This window comes from Macaca mulatta, chromosome 14 (genome assembly GCF_049350105.2).
Source record: "Macaca mulatta isolate MMU2019108-1 chromosome 14, T2T-MMU8v2.0, whole genome shotgun sequence".
Lineage (NCBI taxonomy): Eukaryota > Metazoa > Chordata > Mammalia > Primates > Cercopithecidae > Macaca > Macaca mulatta.
Genome location: NC_133419.1, coordinates 30501829 through 30517265, shown reverse-complemented (window position 1 = coordinate 30517265; position 15437 = coordinate 30501829). Strand labels below are relative to the sequence as shown.

At 38.2% G+C, this 15437-nt stretch overlaps 1 long non-coding RNA gene across 4 annotated transcripts in view; it reads right to left on the bottom strand.

The window, feature by feature from the left end:
- Positions 1-15437, bottom strand: part of LOC144334270 (uncharacterized) — a 415541-nt gene that overhangs the window by 341431 nt on the left and 58673 nt on the right. For 2 of the 4 annotated variants that reach the window (XR_013403954.1, XR_013403953.1), the window contains one exon: positions 9185-9276. This is a non-coding gene — a long non-coding RNA (uncharacterized LOC144334270). Of the gene's footprint in view, positions 1-8773; positions 9277-15437 lie in introns of those variants that run through there. The other 2 variants (XR_013403952.1, XR_013403951.1) reach the window with 1 other exon arrangement.

Genomic DNA, 15437 nt, shown 5'->3' with positions numbered 1-15437 from the left:
TTTCAGCTTTCTACTTATGGCTAGCCAATTTTCCCAGCACCATTTATTAAATAGGGAATCCTTTCCCCATTTCTTGTTTCTCTCAGGTTTGTCAAAGATCAAATGGCTGTAGATGTGTGGTATTATTTCTGAGGACTCTGTTCTGTTCCATTGGTCTATATCTCTGTTTTGGTACCAGTACCATGCTGTTTTGGTTACTGTAGCCTTGTAGTATAGTTTGAAGTCAGGTAGCGTGATGCCTCCAGCTTTGTTCTTTTGACTTAGGATTGTCTTGGAGATGCGGGCTCTTTTTTGGTTCCATATGAACTTTAAAGCAGTTTTTTCCAATTCTGTGAAGAAAGTCATTGGTACCTTGATGGGGATGGCATTGAATCTATAAATAACCTTGGGCAGTATGGCCATTTTCACGATATTGATTCTTCCTATCCATGAGCATGGTATGTTCTTCCATTTGTTTGTGTCCTCTTTTATTTCACTGAGCAGTGGTTTGTAGTTCTCCTTGAAGAGGTCCTTTACATCCCTTGTAAGTTGGATTCCTAGGTATTTGATTCTCTTTGAAGCAATTGTGAATGGAAGTTCATTCCTGATTTGGCTCTCTGTTTGTCTGTTACTGGTGTATAAGAATGCTTGTGATTTTTGCACATTAATTTTGTATCCTGAGACTTTGCTGAAGTTGCTTATCAGCTTAAGGAGATTTTGGGCTGAGACAATAGGGTTTTCTAAATATACAATCATGTCATCTGCAAACAGGGACAATTTGACTTCTTCTTTTCCTAACTGAATACCCTTTATTTCTTTCTCTTGCCTGATTGCCCTAGCCAGAACTTCCAACACTATGTTGAATAGGAGTGGTGAGAGAGGGCATCCCTGTCTTGTGCCAGTTTTCAAAGGGAATTTTTCCAGTTTTTGCCCATTCAGTATGATATTGGCTGTGGGTTTGTCATAAATAGCTCTTATTATTTTGAGGTACGTTCCATCAATACCGAATTTATTGAGCGTTTTTAGCATGAAAGGCTGTTGAATTTTGTCAAAAGCCTTTTCTGCATCAATTGAGATAATCATGTGGTTCTTGTCTTTGGTTCTGTTTATATGCTGGATTATGTTTATTGATTTGCGAATGTTGAACCAGCCTTGCATCCCAGGGATGAAGCCCACTTGATCATGGTGGATAAGCTTTTTGATGTGTTGCTGAATCCGGTTTGCCAGTATTTTATTGAGGATTTTTGCATCGATGTTCATCAGGGATATTGGTCTAAAATTCTCTTTTTTTGTTGTGTCTCTGCCAGGCTTTGGTATCAGGATGATGTTGGCCTCATAAAATGAGTTAGGGAGGATTCCCTCTTTTTCTATTGCTTGGAATAGTTTCAGAAGGAATGGTACCAACTCCTCCTTGTACCTCTGGTAGAATTCAGCTGTGAATCCATCTGGTCCTGGACTTTTTTTGGTTGGTAGGCTATTAATTGTTGCCTCAATTTCAGAGCCTGCTATTGGTCTATTCAGGGATTCAACTTCTTCCTGGTTTAGTCTTGGAAGAGTGTAAGTGTCCAGGAAATTATCCATTTCTTCTAGATTTTCCAGTTTATTTGCGTAGAGGTGTTTATAGTATTCTCTGATGGTAGTTTGTATTTCTGTGGGGTCGGTGGTGATATCCCCTTGATCATTTTTAATTGCGTCGATTTGATTCTTCTCTCTTTTCTTCTTTATTAGTCTGGCTAGCGGTCTGTCAATTTTGTTGATCTTTTCAAAAAACCAACTCCTGGATTCATTGATTTTTTGGAGGGTTTTTTGTGTCTCTATCTCCTTCAGTTCTGCTCTGATCTTAGTTATTTCTTGCCTTCTGCTAGCTTTCGAATGTGTTTGCTCTTGCTTCTCTAGTTCTTTTAATTGCGATGTTAGAGTGTCAATTTTACATCTTTCCTGCTTTCTCTTGTGGGCATTTAGTGCTATAAATTTCCCTCTACACACTGCTTTAAATGTGTCCCAGAGATTCTGGTATGTTGTATCTTTGTTCTCATTGGTTTCAAAGAACATCTTTATTTCTGCCTTCATTTCGTTATGTACCCAGTAGTCATTCAGGAGCAGGTTGTTCAGTTTCCATGTAGTTGAGCGGTTTTGAGTGAGTTTCTTAGTCCTGAGTTCTAGTTTGATTGCACTGTGGTCTGAGAGACAGTTTGTTATAATTTCTGTTCTTGTACATTTGCTGAGGAGTGCTTTACTTCCAATTACGTGGTCAATTTTGGAGTAAGTATGATGTGGTGCTGAGAAGAATGTATATTCTGTTGATTTGGGGTGGAGAGTTCTATAGATGTCTATTAGGTCTGCTTGCTGCAGAGATGAGTTCAATTCCTGGATATCCTTGTTAACTTTCTGTCTCGTTGATCTGTCTAATGTTGACAGTGGAGTGTTGAAGTCTCCCATTATTATTGTATGGGAGTCTAAGTCTCTTTGTAAGTCTCTAAGGACTTGCTTTATGAATCTGGGTGCTCCTGTATTGGGTGCATATATATTTAGGATAGTTAGCTCTTCCTGTTGAATTGATCCCTTTACCATTATGTAATGGCCTTCTTTGTCTCTTTTGATCTTTGATGGTTTAAAGTCTGTTTTATCAGAGACTAGTATTGCAACCCCTGCTTTTTTTTGTTCTCCATTTGCTTGGTAAATCTTCCTCCATCCCTTTATTTTGAGCCTATGTATGTCTCTGCGTGTGAGATGGGTCTCCTGAATACAGCAGACTGATGGGTCTTGACTCTTTATCCAGTTTGCCAGTCTGTGTCTTTTAATTGGAGCATTTAGTCCATTTACATTTAAGGTTAAGATTGTTATGTGTGAACTTGATCCTGCCATTATGATATTAACTGGTTATTTTGCTCATTAGTTGATGCAGTTTCTTCCTAGCCTCAATGGTCTTTACATTTTGGCATGTTTTTGCAATGGCTGGTACCAGTTGTTCCTTTCCATGTTGAGTGCTTCCTTCAGGGTCTCTTGTAAGGCAGGCCTAGTGGTGACAAAATCTCTAAGCATTTGCTTATCTGTAAAGGATTTTATTTCTCCTTCACTTATGAAACTTAGTTTGGCTGGATATGAAATTCTGGGTTTAAAATTCTTTTCTTTAAGAATGTTGAATATTGGCCCCCACTCTCTTCTGGCTTGTAGAGTTTCTGCTGAGAGATCTGCTGTTAGTCTGATGGGCTTCCCTTTGTGGGTAACCCGACCTTTCTCTCTGGCTGCCCTTAAGATTTTTTCCTTCATTTCAACTTTGGTGAATCTGGCAATTATGTGTCTTGGAGTTGCTCTTCTCGAGGAGTATCTCTGTGGCGTTCTCTGTATTTCCTGGATTTGAATGTTGGCCTGCCCTACTAGGTTGGGGAAGTTCTCCTGGATGATATCCTGAAGAGTGTTTTCCAACTTGGTTCCATTTTCCCCCTCACTTTCAGGCACCCCAATCAGACGTAGATTTGGTCTTTTTACATAATCCCATACTTCTTGCAGGCTTTGTTCATTTCTTTTTCTTCTTTTTTCTTTTGGTTTCTCTTCTCGCTTCATTTCATTCATTTGGTCCTCAATCGCTGATACTCTTTCTTCCAGTTGATCGAGTCGGTTACTGAAGCTTGTGCATTTGTCACGTATTTCTCGTGTCATGGTTTTCATCTCTTTCATTTCGTTTAGAACCTTCTCTGCATTAATTACTCTAGCCATCAATTCTTCCACTTTTTTTTCAAGATTTTTAGTTTCTTTGCGCTGGGTACGTAATTCCTCCTTTAGCTCTGAGAAATTTGATGGACTGAAGCCTTCTTCTTTCATCTCGTCAAAGTCATTCTCCGTCCAGCTTTGATCCGTTGCTGGCGATGAGCTGCGCTCCTTTGCTGGGGGAGATGCGCTCTTATTTTTTGAATTTCCAGCTTTTCTGCCCTGCTTTTTCCCCATCTTTGTGGTTTTATCTGCCTCTGGTCTTTGATGATGGTGATGTACTGATGGGGTTTTGGTGTAGGTGTCCTTCCTGTTTGATAGTTTTCCTTCTAACAGTCAGGACCCTCAGCTGTAGGTCTGTTGGAAATTGCTTGAGGTCCACTCCAGACCCTGTTTGCCTGGGTATCAGCAGCAGAGGCTGCAGAAGATAGAATATTTCTGAACAGCGAGTGTACCTGTCTGATTCTTGCTTTGGAAGCTTCCTCTCAGGGGTGTACTCCTCCCTGTGAGGTGTGGGGTGTCAGACTGCCCCTAGTTGGGGATGTCTCCCAGTTAGGCTACTCAGGGGTCAGGGACCCGCTTGAGCAGGGAGTCTGTCCCTTCTCAGATCTCAACCTCCGTGTTGGGAGATCCAGTGCTCTCTTCAAAGCTGTCAGACAGAGTCGTTTGCGTCTGTGCAGAGGTGTCTGTGTGTCTTAGTTTACTGTGCCCTGTCCCCAGAGGTGGAGTCTACATAGACAGGCAGGTTTCCTTGAGCTGCTGTGAGCTCCACCCAGTTCGAGCTTCCCAGCAGCTTTGTTTACCTACTTAAGCCTCAGCAATGGCGGGCGCCCCTCCCCCAGCCTCGCTGCTGCCTTGCCGGTAGATCACAGACTGCTGCGCTAGCAACCAGGGAGGCTCCGTGGGTGTGGGACCCTCCCGGCCAGGTGTGGGATATGATCTCCTGGTGTGCCTGTTTCCTAAAGCGCAGTATTGGGGTGGGAGTTACCCGATTTTCCTGGTGTTGTGTGTCTCACTTCCCCTGGCTAGGAAAAGGGACTCCCTTCCCCCTTGCGCTTCCCAGGTGAGGCAATGCCTCGCCCTGCTTCAGCTCTCGCTGGTCGGGCTGCAGCAGCTGACCAGCTCCGATCGTCCGGCACTCCCCAGTGAGATGAACCCAGTACCTCAGTTGAAAATGCAGAAATCACCGGTCTTCTGTGTCGCTCGCGCTGGGAGTTGGAGACTGGAGCTGCTCCTATTCGGCCATCTTGCTCCGCCCTCCTGGTTTTTTTCTTAAAATGTCCATTTTATCTTTCATTTCCTATGTTCTTTTATTGTATTTCTTAGATTCCTTGGATTGAGTTTTGACTGTCTCATGAATCTCAATGATCTTAATTCCTACCCATATTGTGACTTCTATTTCTGTCATTTCAGCAATTTAAATCTGGTTACGAATCATTGTTGGGAAACTAGTGTGGTTGTTTAGAGATAAGAAGATACTCTGGCGGCCGGGCATGGGGGCTCACGCCTGTAATCCCAGCACTTTTGGAGGCTGAGGCGGGTGGATCACGAGGTCAGGAGATGGAGACCATCCTGGCTAACACGGTGAAACCCCATCTCTACTAAAAATACAAAAAATTAGCCAGGCATGGTGGCCAGCACCTGTAGTCCCAGCTACTCAGGAGGCTGAGGCAGGAGAATTGCTTGAACCTGGGAGGTAGAGGTTGCAGTGAGCCGAGATCGCGCCACTGCACTCCAGCCTGGGCGACAAAGCAAGACTCCGTCTCAGAAAAAAAAAAAAAAAAAAAAAAGAAGAAGAAGACATTCTGGCTTTTTGAGCTGCCACAGTTCTCATGGTGGTTATTTCTCATCTTTGTGGGCTGATGTTCCTTTAATCTTTGAAGTTGCTGTCCTTTGGATGAGTTTTTGGCTTTTATCTTTTTTGATGCTCTTGAGGGTTTAATTGTAGTATAAGATGGCTTCAGTCAACTGACTTCATTTCTGGAAGATTTTAGGGGCCAAGGCTCAACTCAGCACTCCTGGGTTGTATGTTCTAACTCTGGGGCCAATACTGGGCCCCTGTCTTTGGTCTCTAGTTAAAAACCTGCTGTGCTTGAGAGGCCAAAGTGTTCCCTGTCTGCGGCCACTGCACTCTGATGAGTGGTAATGGCCAAAGTGCTTCACTGGGCCAGTGGCAGTGGGGTCTGTGTTTGCCTGTGTGTTCCAGCAGCTGTGGCAGCATGGCGGGGTACATGTGTGTCAGCTAGGGTGGGGTACCGGCGGGAGCAGAGCTGCGGTGTTCCTGCACGCCCAGAATAACTGTTTAAAACCAGATTTTGCCAACCCCCAGGAGAAATAACAGTAGAAATTGGCCCACTGGGTAATTAGAAAATGAAAATGGGGAATGTGATCTGGTTTCAGAGATGAAAAGCAGTTGAGTTGGGCCCTCAGGAACCTGGGTTGGAGCTGTCATTAGCAGCAGAATAAAGTTGCTGCCAGGTTTTGGCTCCATTCCAAGGGAAAAGATGAGGAACCTGGAGACGTGCGCTCTTTCTCCTGATCTGGGGCTAAATTGGTTTATTGACGGAAATGATTCTTCTCTAACACAGCCCACTTCACCCCTGTAAAATGAAACAATTTATATTAATTGCCACCCAACCACCTCAAAAAGAATTAATAATTATATAGTAGTAGCTATGTTAAACTGATGCTTACAAAGTGATAATACTCACTTACTGCCTTATGTCCATGATCTTATGTATTCCTAATAGCAACCCTATGAAGCAAGTATTATCATACGCATTTTACAGATGAGAAAGCTGAGGCTATAAGATGTTCAGTTGCTTTCTGAAAGTTTCACATTTTGTAATAAATCCAGATCTATTTGCCTTAGAGTTCATGTTCTGGGATACATATTAGCTTCCTATGTGAATTCAGGTTAGCAATTTTCCCCTATTATACAGAATAATGTCTGGCAGGCAAATCGAGATCGGCATTCCTCACTGTGACCCACGTCTGGACAAGGAGTAGTGGTAGTTCCTAAAGACTCCAAAGATCAGTTTCATTTCTCTTCATGTCTTGGGAAATCTATTCACTCTGATGCTTGAAAGAAATATGTGTTGATTGGAGTGAAACACATGTCAAAAGAACCTCTTGCACACTTTTTAATAGTGAAAGAATTGGGGATGAATAAAATTACAGGAAAGAAAAGTCTTCAAGTGGAAGAAAATAAGGTGCTTGAATGTAGGGAACTGAGTCACCATAACTGGCATAACATCAATGCCTAATGCTGGTGAGAAAAATCTGTTTATATCCCCAACCCTTGTGTCTATTGATGCTGGCAGCCCAGAGTCTCTTGGGCATGTTCCTCAAATTACTGAAATTACAAACAACTTTTTATTGCCAAGTCTATGGAATCTCAACTCCAATCTGACCCCTGGAGCTTAACAATCTTTATTAACCTGCTTTAGCTTTTGAAGGTGGATAAAAATTAAAGGTCTTGGTGTTTGTGTTTAAAGCACCTTAGGGATAACTTTTTCCCATGTCTGGGAGTGATGGTCCCCAGCCTTATCCAGGTTGCATCTATTCTGTGCTAGTCCAAAGGGAATTCACATTCCCTCACCTGTAAATGACATATTGCAGAATCATAAAATCACTTTTACTCTGAGTTTCAACTGAAATAGACTCTCAATTCTTCATTTACCTCACTATTTTTTTAAACTTAAATTCAAATCTTAACATCTCAGAGATGGTGAGGATTATGGTGGATTCCAGTTCTGTCCTCATCACCTACTATTATGGAGTAACTTAAACTTTTTGGAAATTTGTTTCCTTATCTCACTTCAACAAGAGACACAAAAGTGAGATTTTTTTTAAGAATAAAAAAATTCAGTGAAAACCACTTTGAGAATCCTTTAGTTGCTTTGGGGTAAATAAGATTAGCTTCCTAATAGCAGTTTCTGGCACAGTTCCTCAGCCAACTGAACTAAACTGAATAAATAGCTCAGTGATGCTGTAATGTGGGGTTAAAGTCATGGTGGCTAGAAAAACTATTAGGTAGCTGCCAAGAAAAACCACACGAATTTATAAAGCTAGCAGTGACCCTAAGTCTTACAGGTAGAACAAAATTATTATTCCTTTTCATGCAGCTTAACATTCATAATACTCTTCAATGTTGGAAGATTAACTTGGTAAGTATCCAAGAAAACACAAGAACGGGGCTAGCTTTTAAGGATTAGAATTCCAAAAAGAGCAGATAAAAGGTTAGAAATCAGGGGTCTGAAATATTCTAGCAAAAATACTGTCTCACTGAAGCATTTTTACTAAGACCAAGAAAATTTTTTCATTTTGAGTGACCTACTTATTGCCATGGTTTCTATAGAAGAGATCATTGGAAAGTACACTTCATTCTAATTTGGGGTTCCACTGATTAGGCCCCTATTGATTAGGAGAGTTTCTCTCAGGGCACAAGCTTTCCGTCTTCTATTTTTTTTCCATTTGCATATTAGTATGTCCAAAGCACATGTGGCAAGAGGACTTTGTAAAAACCAAGTCTCAGCTTCTAAAGATGTAGCAAGATGATATTTTAAAACATGCATATTGTGATTTCTTATTTCTACTTCCTCAAGCAAGAATCATCCATTGCCTGAAGAGGATTGGAAAAAAATAGCAGAAACAACATCAACCTATTTTTTATTGAGTCTTTCCTAAGTGCCTGGCATTGTTCTGACCACTTTATACCTATTATTTAATATTCCCAGCAATCTTATGAGATGAGTGCTATTATTATCTCCATTTTACTGATGAAAAAACTGGGGCATAGGAAGTTTAAGTGACTTATCTAAGATCAAAATCTGGGAAAGATGAAGCCCTGAGATTCAATGTTCAGCTTTAACCTTCTAAACTAGGCTTAATTCAGAGAAGATGGTTATGAAAACAAAAGCTTTTGACTTGTAAGTTCTTGACTTTTTAAAAAACCATTTGTTGGATTTTAACATTCATACATACCAAAAAGTACACAAATCAGCTGCATAGATCAATGAAGTCACACAAAGTGAAGAGTTTCATGTAACCCAGATCAAGCAACAATATTACCAGCACTCAGAACTTCTCCTTAAGTTCCCCTTTTATTTTTGCACTTTTTCAAACGTTTTATTATTGGAGTTATATGCGATGTATTTTTTGTGTGTCTGGCTTCAGTCAACATAAAAAATACAGAGAGATGAATCTCTAAGTAGGAAAGGTTTTGTTTGGGAGTAAGCTACAAGAAGTAGCATTGTAATCCGGGTTGTATATACGGAATAGGGTGGCCTCTGGTATGTCCAGAGAACAAAAACAACAAAAAAAAAGGTTAGGGTTTTGTCAGGGAAAGAGATTTACCTGTTGTTTTAAAAGACACTTCATTTACATTAGGTATATCTCCTAATGCCATCCCTCCCCCCTCCTCCCACCCCACAACAGGCCCCGGTGTGTGATGTTCCGCTTCCTGTGTCCAAGTGTTCTCATTGTTCTCACTCACCTATGAGTGAGAACATGCTGTGTTTGGTTTTCTGTTCTTGCGATAGTTTGCTGAGAATGATGGTTTCCAGGTGCATGTTGTGCACATGTACCCTAGAAGTTAAAGTATAATAAAAAAAATTAAAAAAAAATAAAATCTCATATAACTCTATAGATTTTACTAAATAAACTTTAAGTTTAAATAACAACAACAACAAAAAGACACTTCATTGCACTGGCAGTGCCCTGTGAGAGCTGAGTTCTGATTGGCGAATGCCAACAGTTGCTAGGTAGGACTTGTAATCTTGGAGTTACAGTTAGACCTTTGGCAGTTTTGGATTGGGCTTGTGAAACAATTTGTCAAGCAAGTGTTTCTGTGTACGTGGCTAGCTGTCCTTGTGCTGCTTGCTGTCCTTGCACGACTCACATAGTTGCTGCAGTGTGGAAAAAATTTCTTGTGATAGTTGTTGTTGTTAGGTAAATTGTGCATGAGAACCTTCCCTTCATGGCCTTCTCTGGCTCCATTTTGTCAGGTTTGACTTGAGTGACTCCATTTTGAATCTGACAATTTTCATTCTTCTTTCACTCAAATTTATGTGGTGAGATCCATTCATATGGGGCTTTCTTTTTAATTTCATATGGAATTCTATGTCAAATGCCAAATGCATTTATCCATTTTACTATTGATTGACATTTGGGTTGTTTCTGGTTTGGGGCTATAGTGAATAGTATTACAAAGGCTATTCTTATACATATCTTTTGATGCACATAAAAACATATTTTTTGGATATACACATAGGAATGGAAGTGATGGGTCATATGTTATACTTATGATCACTTTATAGATATGGCTCAACAGTTTTCTGTAGTAAACTACTTTATTAATTTTAACATGTTAATTTATAAATTATTTCTTTTGTAAATAGCTGATTTCATATCAAATTTAAGAAATCTTTGCTTACCTGAAAGTCATGAAGATTTATCATCTGATTTCTTTCAAAAGCTTTATTGTTCTACCTTTTCACATTTAGATGTACACATTTAAAAAATTTATTTGATAAATTAGCATTTTTATTTGACAAATAAAAACTGTTGTCACCATGTTATACAACAGAACTCTTAAACTTATGATTCTTGTCTAGCTGCAATTTTTTGTCTTTTGACTACCATCTCCTAAATCTCGCCACCTCCACCTATGGTAACTACCAGTTTACCCTATTTCTGTGAGTTCAACTTTTTAAGATTCTCTATATAAGTGATATGGTGTGGTATTTGTCTTTCTGTGCCTGGCTTATTTTACTTAACATAATGACCTCCAGCTCCTCAGTGTTGCTGTAAACAACAAGATTTCTTCCTTTTTATGGCTGAATAATATTCCATTGTGTGTATATGCCACGTTTTCTTTCTCCATTCATCTGTTGATGGACACTTAAGTTTATTCCATGTCTTAGCTATTGTGACTGGTGCTGCCATAAACATGGGAGTGCAAATATCTCTTTGACATACTGGTTTTCTTTCCTTTGGATATATATCCAGTAGTGGTATAGCTGGATCGCAGGTTAGTTCTATTTTTAGTTTTCTGAGAAACCTCCATACTGTTTTCCATAATGGCTGTACTAAATTACATTCCCACCAACAATGTTTAAGTGTTGCCTTTTCTCCACATCCTTATGTATACTTGTTATCCTTCATCTTTTTGATAATAGCTATTCTAATAGGCATGAGATGATATCTCATTGTGGTTTCAATTTGCTTTTCCCTGATGATTAGTGATGTTAGCCATTTTTTCATATATCTGTTGGCTACTTGTATATCTGCTTTTGAGAAATGTTTATCCAGGTCATAGGTCCGTTTTTAAATTGGGTTACTTGTTTTCTTGCTTTGAGTTTCTTATGTATTTTGGATATTAATCCCTTATCAGATGTATGGTTTGCATATACAGATGCTCCTTGACTTACAATGGGCTTACTTTCCAATAAACCTGTTGTAAGTTGAAAATATTGTGAAGTCAAAAATGCATTTCATACACCTAGTGTATCAAACATCATAGCTTAACATAGCCTATTTTAAACATGCTCACAACACTTAATGTTAGCCTACTGTTGAGCAAAAGCATCTAACACATGGTCCATTTTATGATAAAGTGTCTGATATCTCATGCAATTTATTGAATACTGTACTGAAATACACTTTCTGCTGAATGCATATTGCTTTTGCACCATCATAAAGTCAAACCATTGTTAAGTTGGGATCATCTGTGTATTTTTCTGTTCCTTAGGTTGTCTCCTTACTCTGTTGATTGTTTCCTTTACTGTACAGAAGGTTTTTAGTTTGATGTAATTCCGTTTGTCAATTTTTGCTTTTGTTGCCTGTGTTTTGAGGGTCAAAACCATAAAATCCCATTGCCTAGACCAATATCTAGGAAATTTTCCCTTGTTTTCTTCTAGTAGTTTTATCGTTTCCGTTCTTACATTTAAATCCTCAATCCATTTTGATTTAATGTTTGTATATGGTATGAGATAGGGTCTAATTTCATTCTTCTGCTTGTGGATATCCAGTTTTTCTAGCACCATTTTTTGGAAAGACTGTATTTTCCCTATTGTGTGTTCTTGACATCTTTGTGGAAAAATCAATTGATTGTAAATACATGGATTTATTCTGAGGCTCTCTATTCAGTTTCATTGTTCTACATATCTATTTTTATGCCAGTACTATGCTGCTTTGATTACTGTAACTTTGCAGTAGATTTTGAAATGAGTTGATGTGATGCCTTCAATATTCTTTTTGTTCAAGATTGCTTTGGCTATTTGGGGTCCTTTGTGGTTCTAGATGAATTTTATGATTTTTTCTATTTCTGTGAAAAAATGTCATTAGAAATTTTATAGGGATTGCATTGGATCCGTAGATTGCTTTGGGTAGTATGGAGATTTTTTAACAATGTTAATTCTTCCAAACCATGAACATGGAATATATTTCTATTTATTTGTGTCTTCTTCAATTTCTTTTATCATATTTCATTGTTTTTAGTGTACAGGTTTTTGCCCCCTTCATTAAATTTATTCCTAAGCATTGTATTTCTTACTGTAGGTACAGTAAGTAGAATTATTTTCTTGATTTCTTTTTCAGATAGTTCATTGTTAGTGTATAGACATAATACTGATTTGGCCGGGTGTGATGGCTCACACCTGTAATCCCAGCACTTTGAAAGACCGAGGCAGGTGGATCACGAGGTCAGGAGTTCGAGACCAGCCTGGCCAAGATGGTGAAACCCCACCTCTACTAAAAACACAAAAATCAGCCGGGTGTGGTGGTGGGCACCTGTAATCCCAGCTACTCGGGAGGCTGAGGCAGGAGAATCACTTGAACCCAGGAGGCAGAGGTTGCCATGAGCCAAGATCATGCCACTGCATTTTAGCCTGGGTGACAGAGCAAGACTCTGTCTTAATAATAATAATAATAATAATATTCAAGTGTTGATTTTGTATACTGCAACTTTACTGAATTTGCTTGTTAGTATACAGTTTTGCGATGGAGTCTTTAGAGTTTTATGTACATAAGATTATATCATCTACTAAAAGAGAAGATTTAACTTCCTTTCTGATTCGGATCCTTCTATTTCATTCTCTTGCCTAAATACTCTGGCTAGGACTTCCAGTACTATGTTGACTGTAAGTAGTGAGAGTAGGCATGATCGTTTTGTTCCTAATCTTAGAGGAAAAGCTTTTTGCCATTGAGTATGATATCTACATGTTTGTTAAATATAGCCTTTATTTTATCTGGCACATTCCTTCTGTACCTAATTTTGAGAGTTTTTATCAAGAAAGGATGCTGAATTTTATCAAATATTTTTTATGCATCTATTGAAATTATCATTTGGATTTTGTTTTTCATTCTGTTGATGCCATGTATTCCATTTATTGATTTGCATTTGTTGAACGATCTTTGAATCCCAGGAATAAGTCCCACTTGATGATGGTGAATTATCCTTTTAATGTGCTGCTGAATTCAGTGTGCTAGCATTTTGTTGAGCATTTTTGCGTCTGTGTTCATCAGGGATATTGGCCTGTCTTTTCTTGTAGTGCCCTTGTCTGGCCTTGGTAACAGGGTAATACTTGCTTCATAAGATGAGTTTGGAAGTATTTCCTTTACTTCAGTTTTTTGAAAAAGTTCAAGAATTAATATTAGTTCTTTAAATGTGTGGTAGAATTTGGCAGTGAAGCCCTCAGGTCCTGGGCTTTTCTCTGATGGGGAACTTTTTATTATTGATTCAATCTCCTTGCTTGTTAGTGTTTTTGTTTTTGTTTTTCCAGATTTTCTGTTTCTTCATGAGTTAGTCTTGGTAGGTAGTTTGTGTTGAGGAATTTATTCATTTCTTCTAAGTTATTCCATTTTTGGGATATAATTGTTCACAGTGGTCTCATGATTCCTTGTATTTCTGAGGTATCAGTTGTAATGTCTCCTCTTTCATTTCTTTATTTGAGTCTTCTCTTTTTTTCTTAGTTTAACTAAAGTTTTGCTAATTTTGTTTATATTTTCTGAAAACCAACTCTTAATTTTGTTGATCTTTTCTATTGTTTTTCTAGTCTATTTTATTTATTTTTGCCATCATCTTTATTATTTCATTTCTTTTACTATATTTGGCTTAGTTTGTTTTTTCTTTTCCTGGTTCCTACAGGTCTAACATTAGATTGTTTACTTGAGATTATTCTTGTGTTCATATAGGCATTTATTGCTGTAAATTTCCCTTTTAGAACTGCTTTAGCTGCATCTCATAAATTTTACTATGTGTGTTTCCACTTTCATTTGTCTTGAGATATTTTTATATTTCCCTTTTAATTTCTTCTTTGACCCATTGGTTTTGGGGGATCATGCTATTAAATTTTCACATATTTCTGAATTTTCTAAAATTCCTTTCATTGCTAATTTTTAATTTCATACTATTATGGTTGGAAAAGATATTGGACATAATTTCCATCTTCTTAGATTTGTTAAGACTTGTTTTGTGGCCTAACATATGATCTATCCTAGAGAATGTTCTGTGGGTGCTTGAGAGGAGTGTGTATTCTGCTGCTGTTGGATGGAATGTTCTGTTTATGTCTGTTAGGTCCATTTGATCTAAAATGTAGCTCAAGTCTTACATCTGAAAATTTATCTGGAACTAATGTTTGTATGTGGTTTGAGAAAAGGAGTTCAAGATTCATTTTTATCCATGCATCTAGTCTTATAATAGACCCAGCAGAATTTTTTGAAACCACTTCCTTTTCTCTTTCTGTGCTGTAGTATCACCTTTGTCACATTTGGGAAATTAACAGTGAGTCTAATTCTAAATTCTCTATTGTCTTCCTGGCCTCTTTGTCTATCCTCATACCAATATCAATCTACCTATAACTGGTCTTAATATTTGATAGAGCACATCTTCCATCTTTCTTCTTCTTCTTTCAAATTGCCTAGTCTGTTCTTGGTCCATTGAATTTTCACATAAATTTCATAATTCATTTGGTGTTTGGATTGGAATTATATTCAATGTATACATCAATTTGAGAACTGACATCTCTATGATATTGGGTCTTTCAATTCATAAAAAAGTTATATTCCTTCATTTTTTATGTCTTATATGTTTCTTCATTTTTATGTCTTATATGATTCCTCACAACCATAGTTTTAGAGTTTTAGCACACAAGTCATGTACCTCTGTCATTAGATTTATTTATAGATACTTTATTTTTTATACTATCATAAATGGTATTTTTAAAAACTCATTTCAACTTTCATTATAAATTACGGGGTACATGCACAGGTTTGTTACATGGGTATCTTTTGTAATGCTGACGTTTGGAATACAAATAATTCCAACATTCAGGTAGTGAGCATAGCACCCAGTAGGTGATTTTTCAGTCCATTTCCCCCTCTCTTCTTCCCCTATCTAGTAGTCCCTAGGGTCTATTGCTCCCACCTTTATGTCTATGTGTATTCAGCATTTATTTGGTTTTCTTGTGCTAATTTGCTTAGGATAATGGTCTCCAGTCCCATCCATGGTGCTGCAAAGAACATGACTTAATTCTTTTTTATGGGTGTGTACGTGGTGTATATGTATGTACATTTTAAAAATCCAGTCCACTGTTATGAGCTCCTAGGTTGATTACATGTCTTTGTTATTGTGCATAGTGCCATGATGAACATAAAACTGCATGTGTCTTTAAATAAAATGAATTATTTTCCTTTGGGTAAATGTCCCAGTAGTAGGACTGCTGGATAAAATGGTAGTTCTGTTTTAA